Below are 15,055 nucleotides of genomic sequence, written 5' to 3'. Positions count from 1 at the left end.
ACCACATGAGATAACAATGGCAAAGTGCTTAGCACAGTGCATGGTACATAGTAAGCACTATATAAATACTGGTAATAGTAATAATTATTATTAATATTGATGACAAATGGACTCATAAGAATTGATGAGCCCATAAGAGGGCATGTAGAAAAAGAAAAAAGGACTTTCCTCCCTCTTTCTATGGTCTCATGTGTTGACAAAAAAGGAAAATGATAAATGCTAGAGGAGCTGTGGGAAAGTAGGTACATTAATGCACTTTTCAAGGGGCTGTGCATTGGTCCAGTTATTCTGGAAAGCAAATTGGAACTATGCCCTAAAAGGCCATTAAACAGTATATACCTTTTGACCCAGTGATACTAGGTTTATTACCCAAAGAGATCAAAGAAAGAGGAAAAAGACTCATATGTAAAAATATTTATAGCAACTTTATGTGCTGGCAAAGAATTGGAAACTGAGGAAGTACCCATCAAGTAGGGAATGGCTGAACAAGTTATGGCATCTGTATGTGAGAACTATAAGAAATGATGAAAGGAATGGTTCCAGAGAAACCTGGAAAGACATGTATGAAGTGATGCAAAAGGAAGTGAGAAGAACCTGGAGCACAATTTATACATAACAAAATTGTAAAGACAATTTTTAAAGACTTAGGAAATGTGATCAAAGCAATGACCAATCACCCTTATAAATGTCTTATGATGAATATGTTACCACCTATTGACAGAGATATGACAGACTCAGGGTACAGATTAAGACATACAGCTCTTTTTGCAGTGGGAATAACCAATCATATGGGAACATAATTTCAGTAGCATAAATTTGTGTAGTGCTTTGTTTCATAACAACCTCTCAGGACAGGCAGGAAAGACATTTTCATTGCCATACTGCAGATGGGGAAACAGGCTGGGAGACTGTATGAGTTGACCAACTTCATACATCAAGTAAGTAACAAAAGTGGCTTGGAAACTGGTTCTTCTGACTCCAATTCCAAAGTTCTATCTGCTATTCAATGATGCCTTTTGAGTGGTATATCATAAATTTTCACACTTTTATTTGATCATCAGCAAGTAGTCTTCCAAAAGTGAACAATATCTTGCACAGTGGAAGCTATAAGTAAATTGCCTTAGATTTCTTTGAATCCTTCTGATAAAATAAAGTCAAACTCTGAAATTATGTCCAGCAAACTTTTTTCAAATGTTGATTTATTCACATATTCTAAACAGAGCTTAAAAAAATCTGTGGGACAGCAATTTGTTTAGCAACTTTAAAAATCTTAAGTTGCATTGCAATCTCATCAACCAGGGTTGGTCAAATAACAGATCTCTTAGTTAACTGTTATTTGCATAGTCAGCAGAGGTTATTCAAGACTTACTACTTGCTTTAATATTAAAACAGTAGTTTTTTAGTTTCATTTCTGGCTCCAATGTGAACATATTTTAAAAGTTAAAATGGTCAGGTGTCTTGCTTTATTTATAGGATTTTTTTAATACTTTTTGATAATTCAATTTATTGACAATTTTTGATAATTCAATACCTCATTTTTTTCTGCTCAAAATTTAACAGCAATTCATTAGATTTACTAAAAATCTTTTGAGTCTGGATAATTTCAAGAAGTCCACATGGCACAGTGGAAAGAATATTGGATACGGGGGTCAAAAGACTTAGGTTCGAATCCTGACTCCGCCACTTTCTATATGACCAGTGGCAAGTCACTTAACCTCTGTGCCTTCCAATTCCTCCTTTGTAGAATGAGGGGGTTGGGCTATACGTCCTTGAAGTCCCTTTGAGCTCTGAATATGCAATTCTATGAGACCAAGGCTGTAGCATTTAAGCAGGGTGCAATGAGGCCATTTTGTTCTGATTTTAAAACAACAACAACAACAACATGATTTAATGGTCAGAGCCAGAGCCTAGATCCTTAACTTTGGCCAACTAACTGGCTTAAAAATCTATTCTACTATTTACAAGAAGAGTCCTTACCCTAAATAAAGAAAGTATCTGGGGGCAGCTAGGTGGCGCAGTGGATAGAGCACTGGCCCTGAAGTCAGGAGGACCTGAGTTCAAATCCAGCCTCAGATCAAACACTAGACACTTAACTAGCTGTGTGACCCTGGGCAAGTCACTTAACCCCAATTGCCTAAAAAAAAAAAAAACCAAAAAAAGAAAGTATCTCCTATGAATGGAGAGTAGTAGTATCATTCTGTTAGGGGAAAGAAAATACTTTGTAATAACCCATCATCAAAAATACACTACCATTAATTTAGATGAATGTCTATAAATTGAAGGCTTGCCAGGGAAGTAGAATTTTCATTAAATGTTTAATTGACCTAATGTCAAATTACTCCAAATCCCAAATTCTACTTTAAAAAAAATGGTTGAAGTAAACTTAGGTGTAAACATCCACCAATTGTTAAAAATAAGAACTAGCAATATGACAACAGACCTCAATATAAATCAAAACTATTTTGGGGAGACAATATTTCCTTTTCAACAGATACTAACATCCAAATACAGTTCAACTACTATTACATAATGTGTTCATTTTAGTTTTCAATTCTATTTAAATTTAGCACACTGAGTTTGCACATTTTGCGTAATGAAAAAATAATACAAAACTTCACTATCTAGGACTCTTGAATTACAATATAAAGAGGCTGAATATTGTTGAGCAAAGCTCTTTTAAATTCTACTAGCCAACACATAGATAAATGATTGAAAGCATTACCCAAAAGGCCAGCATCCGTTTCTATAGTACTGGTGTCTTAGTAACAAGACAGGATAACTGCAAATGCCTTTATTAATATTAATGAACTTCATTTGCAATATTATAAGGCTTTTCACAAGAACTATAAAGAATACTCAGCTAATGTCTTAAATATGAAGCATTAATTAACAAAGTCCTTTATCAATCAGGAAAAGTCCAAAACAGTCAAAAAGTCATTTCGTAGAACATACAAGTATTTAAGTGCCAGGGATGCTCTACATAAGCTTGTTGCAACATGTCTTCAAACATTAATCCCAAGCACTTTCAAACTGTATGCACTACAATTTCATAACACTGTAAAATTTGCCTCCAGTATTTAGCAAGCTGAAAAGTGTGGGAAATAGTAGCACATCCAAATAAAGGTCACAGGAATAATTTAATTAATATTTGTGATCATTAAGTATAATAACCAAAGTGAACACTACAATGGCTATAAATTCAAGTGATGTTTAAAATATTGAAGTATTAAAATTTCAACATTTAAACATATTTGCTTATTTAAGAAATACAATGGATACATTGTGACCCAGTGACATTAGCCTCCTTGGCTATTCTTCACATCTCCAACCTAGGGGCATTGTCACTGGCTATCCTCTATGCCTAGAACTTTCTCCCTCCTCATTTTAGCTCCCTGGATTCTCTGGCTTCCTGTCAAGTAGCTGCTAAAATCCTACCTTCTACAGGAAGGCTTTGCTCATTCCTCTTAACACTCCTGCCTTCCCTCTGTTGATTCTATACAATTTATCCATATGTAGCTTGTCTGTACATAGTTGTCTCTCTAGATGACTGAACTCCTTGAAATAGGGACTACCCTTTTGCTTCTTCATGCCCAGCTTTTAGCACAGGACCTGGCACATGGTAGGCACTTAATAAATGCTAATTGGCTGACTGATTTTCTAGACAATGAAGGACTTGGAAAAGACCCCAGTCAAAAGTATCAAAATCATTTCTTCCTAATAACATCTTTATATCCATGTGGTTTTAATATTAGAGTAACTTTTTGAGCTTTACATTTTATAAAACTTTAAATAAAAATGTATTTAAAAACCTAAATAAATCAGAAATACAATGTTTTCTGGAGAGGGAAGAATCAGGTAAAACATATAGGTTTTATATTGTTTGCTAGCCTCCACTTTTTACCATATTTAGAAATACGTAGAATGTTAGGTACTGCACTGAATATGGTCCATTTTTTCCTGAAAGGATGTAAAAGAGCTAAGTTCCAATCTTTAAACCTCAGCTCCCTAATTTGTAAAATGGGGATAATGACTGGCAAACTACCGCCACATAGAATTGTCGAGGAAAGGGCTTCACAAAACTTAGAGCACTTAATAAGTGGGGATCCTCCATAAAGTACAATTAAGATAAAGTGGTTTGTAGGAGGGATTCTCTTTGGGACAGGATTGCATATTTCAAGGCATAAGTAGTTCCCCGGTGGGGTGGACAGAGCTAGGCCTTGAGTCAGGAAGACCTGAGCTCAAATTTGGCCTCACACACATAGCTGTGTGACCCTGGGCAAGTCACTTAACCATCATTTGTCTCAGTTTCTCCTCAACTGAAAAGTAGGGATAGAAGCAGCACCTGTGAGGATCAAATATGACAATATTTGTAAAGAACTTAGTACACTACAGGTCCTTAATAAGTGCTTGTGTCCTTCCTTCTTTCCCCTGCATGGGTTTGGAGGTAGACCATCTGTCTGAAGTATTTGAACTGTATATGTAGCCAGCCTCTCTGAGGGTCCTTTTGCCCACATCACAGACAGTTATCACTTCCCTTACTGATAAATGCCTAATAGAGATTATTTACTATCACATTTGATCATGCCAACCTGTTGTCAGGAATGGCCTCACTCCTACACAGCTCTGAGATTATTGGCCATCATTGCAGTAATTAGGAAGATTATGGTTTCCCATCTATTAGTGCCCCCCCCCATTCTCCAATGTGCTTGAATCATCACACAGCACCAAACACTGAGGGGAGAAAGGATATCACTGCCCTAATATTAGAACTGGAGTAGGAAAGAATTCCATAAACCACTACTCCAACTATAACAGTCCTGATTGGCTGGTCAAGAAAGCCAATGGCATCTGACATCTGACTGCTGACTATAGGAAATTAAATAAGGCGCAGCCTTGGGTTGTCCCTGTCACCCCCAATGTAGTAATCGATAATGAAAGGATGTACACTAAACAAGGAGAGTGGTATGTAGTCATGGACTTAGCAAATGCATTTTTCTTTTTCTTTTTCTTTTTTTTTAACTGCCACTCAGAGAGAAGAGCCAGGAACAATTTGCTTTCACTTAGCAAGGAAGGCAGTGTACCTTCACTGCCCTACCCCAAAAGTACTTGAACAGTTCTACAATTTGTCACTGATGGGTGACAATAGTTTGGACAATGTCCAAGGCTGCCTTATACCCTGGGATTACAATCCTAGGCTGCATACATAAAGTGCTAATCATCCAAATGAAACAAGAGGTAAGGAAAGCAAAGATTGTCCTCCCAGAAACTTTGAAAGGAAATAGCTAGGATACTATTCCTGATAAAATTCAAGAACCTGACAGCAAGTTCGTGGGGGCCCAATGGGCTAGAGTTCAGTGGGATGTACCTTGGCCAATAAAGGACAAACTGTTAACTATGACCTCGCAAAAAAGAGAACAAAGAATTGATAGAAATGTAGCTGTGTAACCACAGGGAAGTCACTTAACCTTTCTATGCTTCTGTTTCCTTATCTGTAAAAAGAGTTTAATAATAACATCTACCTCCCAGGAATGCTGCAAGAATCAAATGAGAAAATACATGCAAAGCACTTTGCAAATCCTAAAGCATAATATAAATATTTGCTATCATTAAATGTTGAGCTTGAGATGTCTATTAATACATCTAATTGGAAATGTCCAGTGGATAGTCCATAATGCAGGATTGGAAATTAGGAAAGAGAACTGGACTAGGCATATAGTTCAGGGAGTAATCTCCATAACGCTGATAAATGAACCCATGACAGCTCATGAGATTAAAAATTGATGTGGTATACAACAGGGGTTCTTAACAATTTTTGTTTAATAGACCATTTGACAATCTGGTAAAGCCTGTGGATCCCTTCTCAGATTTAACGTTTTGAAATGCAAAAATAAAGTACATAGAATCACAAAGGAAACCCATTATATTAAAATAGTTGTCATTTTTTTTAAAAGTCCACAGATCCCAAATTAAAAACCCCTGACTTCTATAGAGAAGAGACCCAGGAACAACACTTAAGGTATAAATCTACAACTACAAGGTAGAATATGGATGATGATCTAGTAAAGAATGAGGGAGTATTCAGACAGGCACAAGAAGAATTAAGAAGGAAAGTGGCATGAAAAGAGTTGTCTTGGAGGAGATGTAAATAATTTCAAGTGCTACAAATAAGTTAAGAAGGAGAAGGACTGAGAAAAGTCCATTAGAGTTGCCAATTGGATGATCAATAGGAACTTTGAAGAGAGCACTTTTCCTTCAGTGATAATGCCAGAAGCCAGAAGGCTAAGGGCCTGAGAAGTGAAGGTTAGAAATGCAGATTGCCAGTTTGTCTATGAAAGGGAGAAGAGGTATAGTTGACAACTAGCTCACCGGTCAAGTGACAATATTTTTAAGGATGGGGGAGATCTTCATAGAAGGTCAGCTGATTCTTCTACAGAGGAATGAGTACAGAGAAATGACTTTCATGATCTTCAGCCCTATTAAACAAATCAAGAATGCTCAGTGGCTAGTGGGAACTTAGCACTTAATTTTCAAGCCATAGCCTTTAAAATGCAGTCAACTGCAATGTTTTTCAAACATTGGCAACACATCATCTTTCCAAATTTTAAAAAATATTTATCTTCTTAAATCAGCAACTTGATTGGTGAAATCAAAAGCTCTCCAAATCTAAGCAAATATTTGCTTGTCTTGAGGGAAGGAGTGAGTAGGGTTTGGAGAGACAAGTTAACTTTGATGAATATGAGGGAATATAATCTATTCCCCCAGAAGTGTGGAGTAGGAGAGGAGTTAATCAAAGAAACAGGATGAACAAGTTGGAAGGGCAGAAAATTAACAGGATAATTTCACTATTTTCTTTGAAAGTGTTGTGAATTCCAGGATTAATCCTAATTCCTGAAGTACTTTCCAAAGTTAAAAAAAAATAAGTGATTTTTAAGTTATCTGTGCTATTGTTCCATTCTAATAATCAAAGTAAGCATTGACTCAGTCTGAAACCTAAAAAACATATCACCTTCGGTTAACATAACATTGGCCACAGGAACCACAGAAGGAGAGAAGGTGCAAGATACTCCCAAGTGCAAGGGTAACCATTACTGGCACCACATACAAAGGGGTTAAAGATCCCATATAAAGTGGGAAGTGCTAAAAAGGAAAAAAGAAACTTGCTGCTGCAAGAACAATTTCCTACAATATCCTCTAGAATATGGATTTATTAACATTATTTATTTAATGTTAAATATAATTTTACAACTGTAAAAAATCACTACCACGGAGAGTTTAGAATACAAATATATAAGCTTCTAGATGTGCTGGAAAAAATTAAGGCTGGAGACTGGATCTGTGACTTCTTCAGTAAGAGATCTCTTACATAATTAAAAAAAACCAGTGAAAATCAGCACTATCTCTGCAATTTATAGTTTTAGAGAGTTGTCTCCAGCACTGAGAAACAAAATGACCTGTCCAGGGTCACACAGTATGTGTCAGAGGTATCACTTGAATTCAGGTTGTCTTCCGGGGTATGAGGCCACATTTCTATTATGCCATACTGAATTTCCAAAAAAAAATACTGTGCTTTATTTTAAATAAACTTTATATACATGAATCTATAATGCTACATATATATCCCAGAAATAGACAATAAAAGGATTATAGGCTGTTACTAAAAGATTTATACAGCAAATTTCTGCAGTTGCAATGGAACATTAGCTCTAATCTGATGGCAGTCTCAAAACTCACAAAACTACTACTATTGCCTAATATTGCTATCACTGGCCTCATACTTGACACCTATAAATATTTTAAACAATAGGGCAGGGTAAAAGCCTTTCTCGTATACAAATGCATATTGAACTGATAAAGTATGATGCTTTCTGGAGAATCAAAAGCTAATAGAAAGTGAACAAAAGGTAGTAAATCTAAAATGAACTTCTTAAACTCCAGATAAAATGATTTTTAGGTCATCCTATAAGCAGGGTACTATGAAAATCTCAAGCTGTCATTTGAGTAATCTTTTTAAAATCAATATCTGTTGGGCTTATCATATAGATAGATAGAGACTCCAAAGTGCTGATTTTTTTTAATGAGAGAAAAGCATGTTTTTCAAATGAAAATATTGCTTACTTTTGTTTCTATAAAATGTCTAGCAAGATGTATTTTCACAGGCTCAGGCCATCTTCTAAACATACTTGAAAAAAATAAGACCTCAAAACTGAAAATTTAGCTAATTTCTGACCCAATTTAGCTACTCCAGCAATTATTGCTCTCAAGTATCAAGTTCTATCAGTTGGACATTCTTAACTAAAGAGAAAGAAAAATTACTGATCTGAAAATATCATCAAATTATACTACATTATAACATTAGATAAAATACCTTTGCTAAATTATTAATTAGCATGAAAGTGTGTATATGAATAAAACTGGAAATGTTGATATGAAATGTATTATTCATTCATTCAAGTTTTCAGAATATGCTAGATTTACATGCATTATGGCCACTCTCAGCCAACTTCATGCCACTCTCTGACTTGCCTCAAAACCTCAACTCAATCCAACAATCCTGCGTCTACTTTGGGCACTGGGCTTGTGGCTAGCAAGCATTTGCCATAACATGCCTAACCTCGACAAGCTACATTACTGGTGCTATTCTCCAGTTATTTTCATACCACGCTCCAGCTTCCACTTCGACCTGGCATAATGAAATTGGCCCCTTCTAATTGTTTAGTATTTAGTATAATAATCACAGCCCAGCCCCACCATAATGCTGTTGTTCTCTGGCTATCTTCGTGCCATGCTGCCAAGTATGTTGCCTCCCACCTCTCTCTCACCCATCCCCCACCCCCTAACTACTTATGGGAACAATAACCAAATCCATACTACTATTACAGGAAAGACCTTGGTGTCAATGTGCTGACCTATGAGTCCACTTACCATTTCTGTGACACACTTCCCTGGCCACCACTCCTATTTGTGTTATTTTCCCTAGTAGAATGTAATCTCCATAAGGACAGAGACTGTCCATTTGTTTTTTTTATCTCTAGTCCTTAATATAGTGTCTGACACACTTTAAGTGTTTAATAAATGCTTTTTTATTCATTCACTCATTTATTCAAATTATAAAACTTCTATAGAAATACATGAGATATATAAATCCAAATATATTATCAAATGAATAACTAGCCTGAAATGATAGAATAACTTTCAAGGGAGACATAAAGAACTGCTGAATATTTGACACTGTCGACGTGAAAACTCTGTGTAAGTCTCTTCAAACACATATATTTAGAGTGTTGAAATTTATTATGGTAACACATAAGAGATGTGTTAGCTGTAAGTAGGTTACAGCAAAATGTAAATAATAAATTGCACCAGTTAAAGGTTTTAAAGAAGAGCCATACAATAGAGAGATATATGACCGTAAAAAGAGATGGTTCCAGTCAAGCAGAGGGAGTGATAACTGATAGAATAACTTGGGTACTCCACTTGTATCCATCTAACAGCAAGAGATCTAGAAGAAATGTCTCTTCTTATTGAGTAGATGCCACCATTGAAGACTCACAGGACAACATGGACAAGATTCACATGGAATGAGAAGGCATGAAGAAATTGCCATCAGTACTGTTAAGACAATGTTTAGGCATTAACAAGATCACGTATTTGTAAACAGATTCCAACAATCCCTTTCAGCATATATACATAATCATGAGAATGAAGATAGGGAATTCAATCTATTATTTAATAAATGTCTAATATAGCCCTTGATCTGGAATTCTAAATCTATATCGCTATGTTATACAAGATTAAGTATTGTGTTTGGTACTAATGATACAAAGATGAAAAACAAGTCATTTCTTGCAAGGACTTTACAAACTAATAAGTTGAATAAGACCTTTATAAAAATGTACTTCAATTGGATAAATATTATTAAGAGCCTACTGGCGGAAGGCATACTAGAGCAGTGCAATAGGGTAGTGGATAGAAATCTGGGCTTAGAGTCAGAAAGATTAGGTTCAAATCTATCTCTGACACACTCTGGCTGTGGAATCCTAAGCACGTTGCCTACAAGGAACTCCTTAAGACTCTAAGACTAAGTTGGTAAATAAGTACAAATCTAAATTGATGGAGGGAAATTTCTCACTGAGAGTTACTTATATCAAGGAAATCACAGGTCCAGTCCCACCCACTTGTTTTGGAGAACAGAGATAATGTTCAAGGATTTATAAGTATATGAAAGGTACTATAAAATAAGTATGATACAAGTTAGGATGTAATAAGCTCAAAAAGAAAAACTTGGACAAAATACTGTAAGAAAAAATGAGGAAAGAACAGATAATTTTTCACTTTGGTGATCTAGGAAAGCTTTAGAGGTGGCATCAAGTTAGGGCCCTGAAGAAAGAGGAGTTGAATAGACAGGAATCTGGAGGAAGAGTGTTGAATGTGTCTCCTCCATCTTTAAACAATATAAAAAAATACAACAATCCTGTAATCATGCCATTCCCTCATGCAATCATCTTATATATCTTCTGCCTTTCACAGATAATCCTAGAAAAGATCATCAACTCTCCATTTCTACTTTGTATTCCCATATTTTTGTTAATTCTGGCAATCTGGCTTGAACTCCACCACTTGATTGAAACTGCTCTCTCTAAAGTTATTAATAATCCTGTGATTGCTGAATTCAAAAACCTTGTTTCTGACTTCATACTACATGACCTCTCTGTAGCTTCCTGATCTATCGACTACCTTTGGTAACACCACATGCTCTCTGGTGCTCCACCTACTTGACCTTTACCAGTCTCCTTTGTTGGATCATCATCTGGCTCCTATCTTCTAGGGCTATGTTGTGGGCCTTCTCTTTCCTTTACATTCTCTCCCTTGGTGATATCATCACTGCCTGGATCCAATTGTCCTTTGTGTCCATATGATTCTATGTGGCCAGGTCAATAAAATTTTAATGGTTATACTATTTCTCATAATGTCTGATACCTTTAATTCCATGTGCTTGTTAATAACATATATAAGGATATGTTTGTTATTTAGGATTTTTGCAAGTGAAAGTGATAACCTTCTGTGAAAGTAAAAGAGTGGAGTTTGTTTGCTAGAGAATATATACATGAACAGGTAAATTGAGGCCTTTCTCTCTTGACTTTTGAAATTCTTGTGAAAGTTCCCTACCCTGACCCCTATCTATGTCAGAATATAAGAGGAAAAAGTGTTACTTTTTAAATTAAAGGCAATATTGTTCTTCCTTTAGAACTAAACCAAGACTTGACCTAATAGTCAAGAAGGTAGACACAAGGAAAATTCTTCAGTATATGTTGCCTTCTACTTACCTATATGATTTCACTGTTCTGCCTTACATTCCTAAACTATTTGGGGGGAAAAACTAGGCTAGGCTCAGTTCAAGTAAAGAAGTCTTTTGTCATTCTTATTCTTCTATATAATACATGTCACAGCCCTAAGCAAAGTCAAGAAAGATGAACCCCTGATTCCTACCCATCCTATTCAGCCAATCACTTGTCTTGGAATCGCAGAAACTAGAAAAAATGAAATATATCTTTCATGTATCAGAGATGGGACATTGTATAAAAAGGAAGAACTTATGAAATATCTTCAGAGGGATTTGAGTTAGTGTACTATCTGCACCCCTAGCCCAACAACTGTTCTGAGTAAGAAGTCTTCTGAGCTGCCCAGTCAGCCAGTTGAAAACCATTTCTGGTACCTCTGAGATCTCTGCAAGTTACCTTACACCCTTTTCCCACCAGTCTCCTGGGAAACTTCCTGTCTAACACTTCCAATATACTTTTTTATCCAATATGAGTCCTTGTGGAAATTGATGACTGTGATATAAAATAAATACATTGATGATATAAAATAAATGGGAGAACCTAATCCATCTTCTTTAACTACTTTTTTTTCAAACTTCAAGAGTAACTGATAATATGGAAGCAAAACAGGACACCAAAATACCACAAAAATAAGCCCTAATTATCCTCCCGAACTCCATTCCCACATTGCAAAATGATTATTGCACATCTCTGCTGGATGCCCTGTATCCATCTCAAATTCAACATATCAAAATGAAACCTCCAAATTCCTCTAAAAAAGGAGCCTCCTCCAAACTTCTCTATTTTTTGTGGATGGTATTGTCAACATCATCCCTCCACCTTTCCTGTATGTTCAACTGTAGTGAAAACGTCTTTCTACCAGCTACTACTATTACATGATATTTCATCTATAACTTTTGTGACTTTGCACAGGTGATCCCCTATGACTGGATGTACTCCTCCCTTTTATAAATCCAGGTTCAGGCTTTAATTATTTTTTTAAAAAATTAAAAGTAAAAAAAAAGGTGCAAAATGATATTAAAAAAACAATTTTATGCTAACACTAAAAATTAAGCCTATTTCACTCTTTATGCCAGAAATTATAAACACTATAATACGGTTTTTCTAAAAAGCTTTGAACTAGTAATTCTTATAATCCTTTGACACTGGCAAGTAGATATTTCCAAATACACCACATAATTTTTTAAAGTGGGTAAAATAAATTACGTTTTCTTTTTTAATTCTGCACTTAAAAAAAAAGAAAAATTAGCACTTCTGCACATAAAGTAGAACAGGAAAAAAGATAATCATATGTAACTGCGAATCTGATATTACACGCAAATTGGTTTTTTAAAGGTACACAATCGATTCATCATGTTACTTTCAAAGCTGCTTTTTTGTCTGTGTTTACTTATAAAGTTCCTTCTGTTCTCCATTATGAATTTTCATTTAAATACTTCAATGTTCCTCTTTTTCCTTTTTGCAACACTACAACCAACCCCTTGTAACCTCCACCCCCAATAAAATGAATTTATATATTTTCTAAGATTGCTCCCTACAATGGTGAGTTCATAGTCAAGACTCATTAAATTTTACCACTTTGGAAGGTTTAAGAATGGTAATCAAACAATAAGATAGCCCTAGCTACTATACTTAAAAGCCTATTATTGTATAGGATGTCAATCTCTCCAGTTCATCCCACTGGGAAGTAAACAAATAGTTTGATGCAGACTAGACTTTAGGCAAGTGCTTTTCAAAAAAGTTTAAAAAATAGGCTTGCTAGGATAAAAGGAAAGAATGGCTCAAGAGAGATGGGAGGCACTTGAGAAGTCTATTGACAAAATTTCAAATGTTTCCAGTGAAGAAAAGAGGGAGCTATTTACAGAGACCAATGTGGTCACAAAAGCACAGCTGCAATAAAAACAAAAATTTAATTTAAAAAAGGCACATTTGGTGAGCTCCAATTTTTAAAAGATATATACAAAGTGATAATAACTGTGCTTATGATAACAATAATAATAACCCCCTCAAAGTCCAAACATCATACACAAAGTAGGGGGATGCTAACCAAAGTAACGTATAATGGAGCACTTTATGAGCCCTGAGACAATTATAATATCAATAAAGGATTCACAGGAACCCTGAAACACTGACAAATTGGGCTGTGTGAAGCAACTGCCCTTAAAATCTTAAAGGACAGACAAAATAGAATAGGGTTACGGATTGATCCTATTCTGAACCATTATGATTCTTAAGCTTAACATGGAGAAGAGTGATGCTGCTTCATGTTCTGATATTAAGAGAAGATAATACACCCCAGAACAAATAAAAAATACTGATACCTCACTCCCTAGAATTGTTTCAGTGTAATGTAGACCACTAATGTTGGCAAACTGTGAAAATGCATGAATACTTTCATTATGCACCAGCATGAAATCATAATAAAATTCCAATATTTTAGAAGTTATAGGTAAGGGCATCATACTGCTTTTTGTCAATGCCTCATATTCACATCACACAACAATATATAGCAGACCAGTTCAGGACAATCATTAGAAATAATTTAATTGCTGTATCAGCAAAATGATGAGTGTTGCCAACATTATGATTAAGTCATAGAAATACATTCTAAAAAAATGAAATAACTTAACCCCCAAATCTAGAATAAATTAAGAGGTGAAACTGAGGAGTCACTAAAAACTTAAGAGGCAAAATTTGAAGAAGCCAAGAGCATTGAAATGCAACCTTGAGAAATTCTACCTATCAACAAAATGGATGACAGAAAATGATACCAATATCTCAAAACAGTTTTGCAAAGGCAATGGACATACTTTTCCTAGAATTCTGAAAAGCATTTGTTGAATTTGAAGGCATTACTCAAACTAACAGAATAACTATACCAAATCAGAGTACTTTTTAAAAGCTGGCATCTGTTATAACTATCACAAATGAACACATTTTCCCCACAATGTTTTCCAGAAAGTGTAAGAATGTTTCAGGACCTGCACACTACAGCATGAGTAGTAGACAAGGTCATAGTAAGAATCATAGGAAGAAAGGTTGCATTATCAAAGAATACTCCCAAAGACAAATGAAACTTCCTACATGTATTATCTCGTCTATGACAATGTGCTTTTCTTAAGAGCAGGAACTCTGGCTTTTTCTGTTTGTATCCCCAGGGCTTAGTATAGTATTTTGTGCCCAGTAAGTTCTTAAATGCTTTTTCATTCATTTCAGTCATTCCTCTACAAAAGTGGAAGGCAGTAAGTGGGGTTGGAAAAGATTTATAATTATTGGTATAAACTCTTTACTTTAGGACATGAAATACAAAGTAAGCACTCTGCCAGCTTCCCCTGATATCCAAGGATGCTCCCATCTTTCTTCAAGAAGGCATAAAATATCTACTATCAGCAGTCTCTCCAAACATAAGCCATTTTTGTGCTTATGTAATGTATATGAAGCATTCACAGCTTGTATTACTAAAAAAAACTATAAATGTTTACAAGAAAACAACATATTGACTGAGGAGCAAAATGGTATGCAAGAATATCCCTGGAATGTGATTATCAATTACAAAATTACTGAACAAGCCACCCAAAACCTTCAAAATATTTATATTGTCTATCAATTACTACAAAGCCCTTGACTCAGTTGGACACTTCTGACTTATTTTTATGCTACAAATATATAAAATAAACTTAAGTACAGTGAAGACATTAGGCTACATGGAAAACTGT

General features: G+C 35.3%; 1 protein-coding gene across 16 annotated transcripts in view; it reads right to left on the bottom strand.

Annotated features, from left to right (window-relative positions):
- Positions 1–15,055, bottom strand: part of LOC114045671 (bromodomain adjacent to zinc finger domain protein 2B) — a 342,755-nt gene that overhangs the window by 138,297 nt on the left and 189,403 nt on the right. The gene's annotated exons all lie outside the window — the stretch shown is intronic.

Source organism: Vombatus ursinus, unplaced genomic scaffold (genome assembly GCF_900497805.2).
Source record: "Vombatus ursinus unplaced genomic scaffold, bare-nosed wombat genome assembly UNPS02014779.1, whole genome shotgun sequence".
NCBI classification, from domain to species: Eukaryota; Metazoa; Chordata; class Mammalia; order Diprotodontia; family Vombatidae; genus Vombatus; species Vombatus ursinus.
This window is presented reverse-complemented; position numbering and strand designations above follow the sequence as displayed.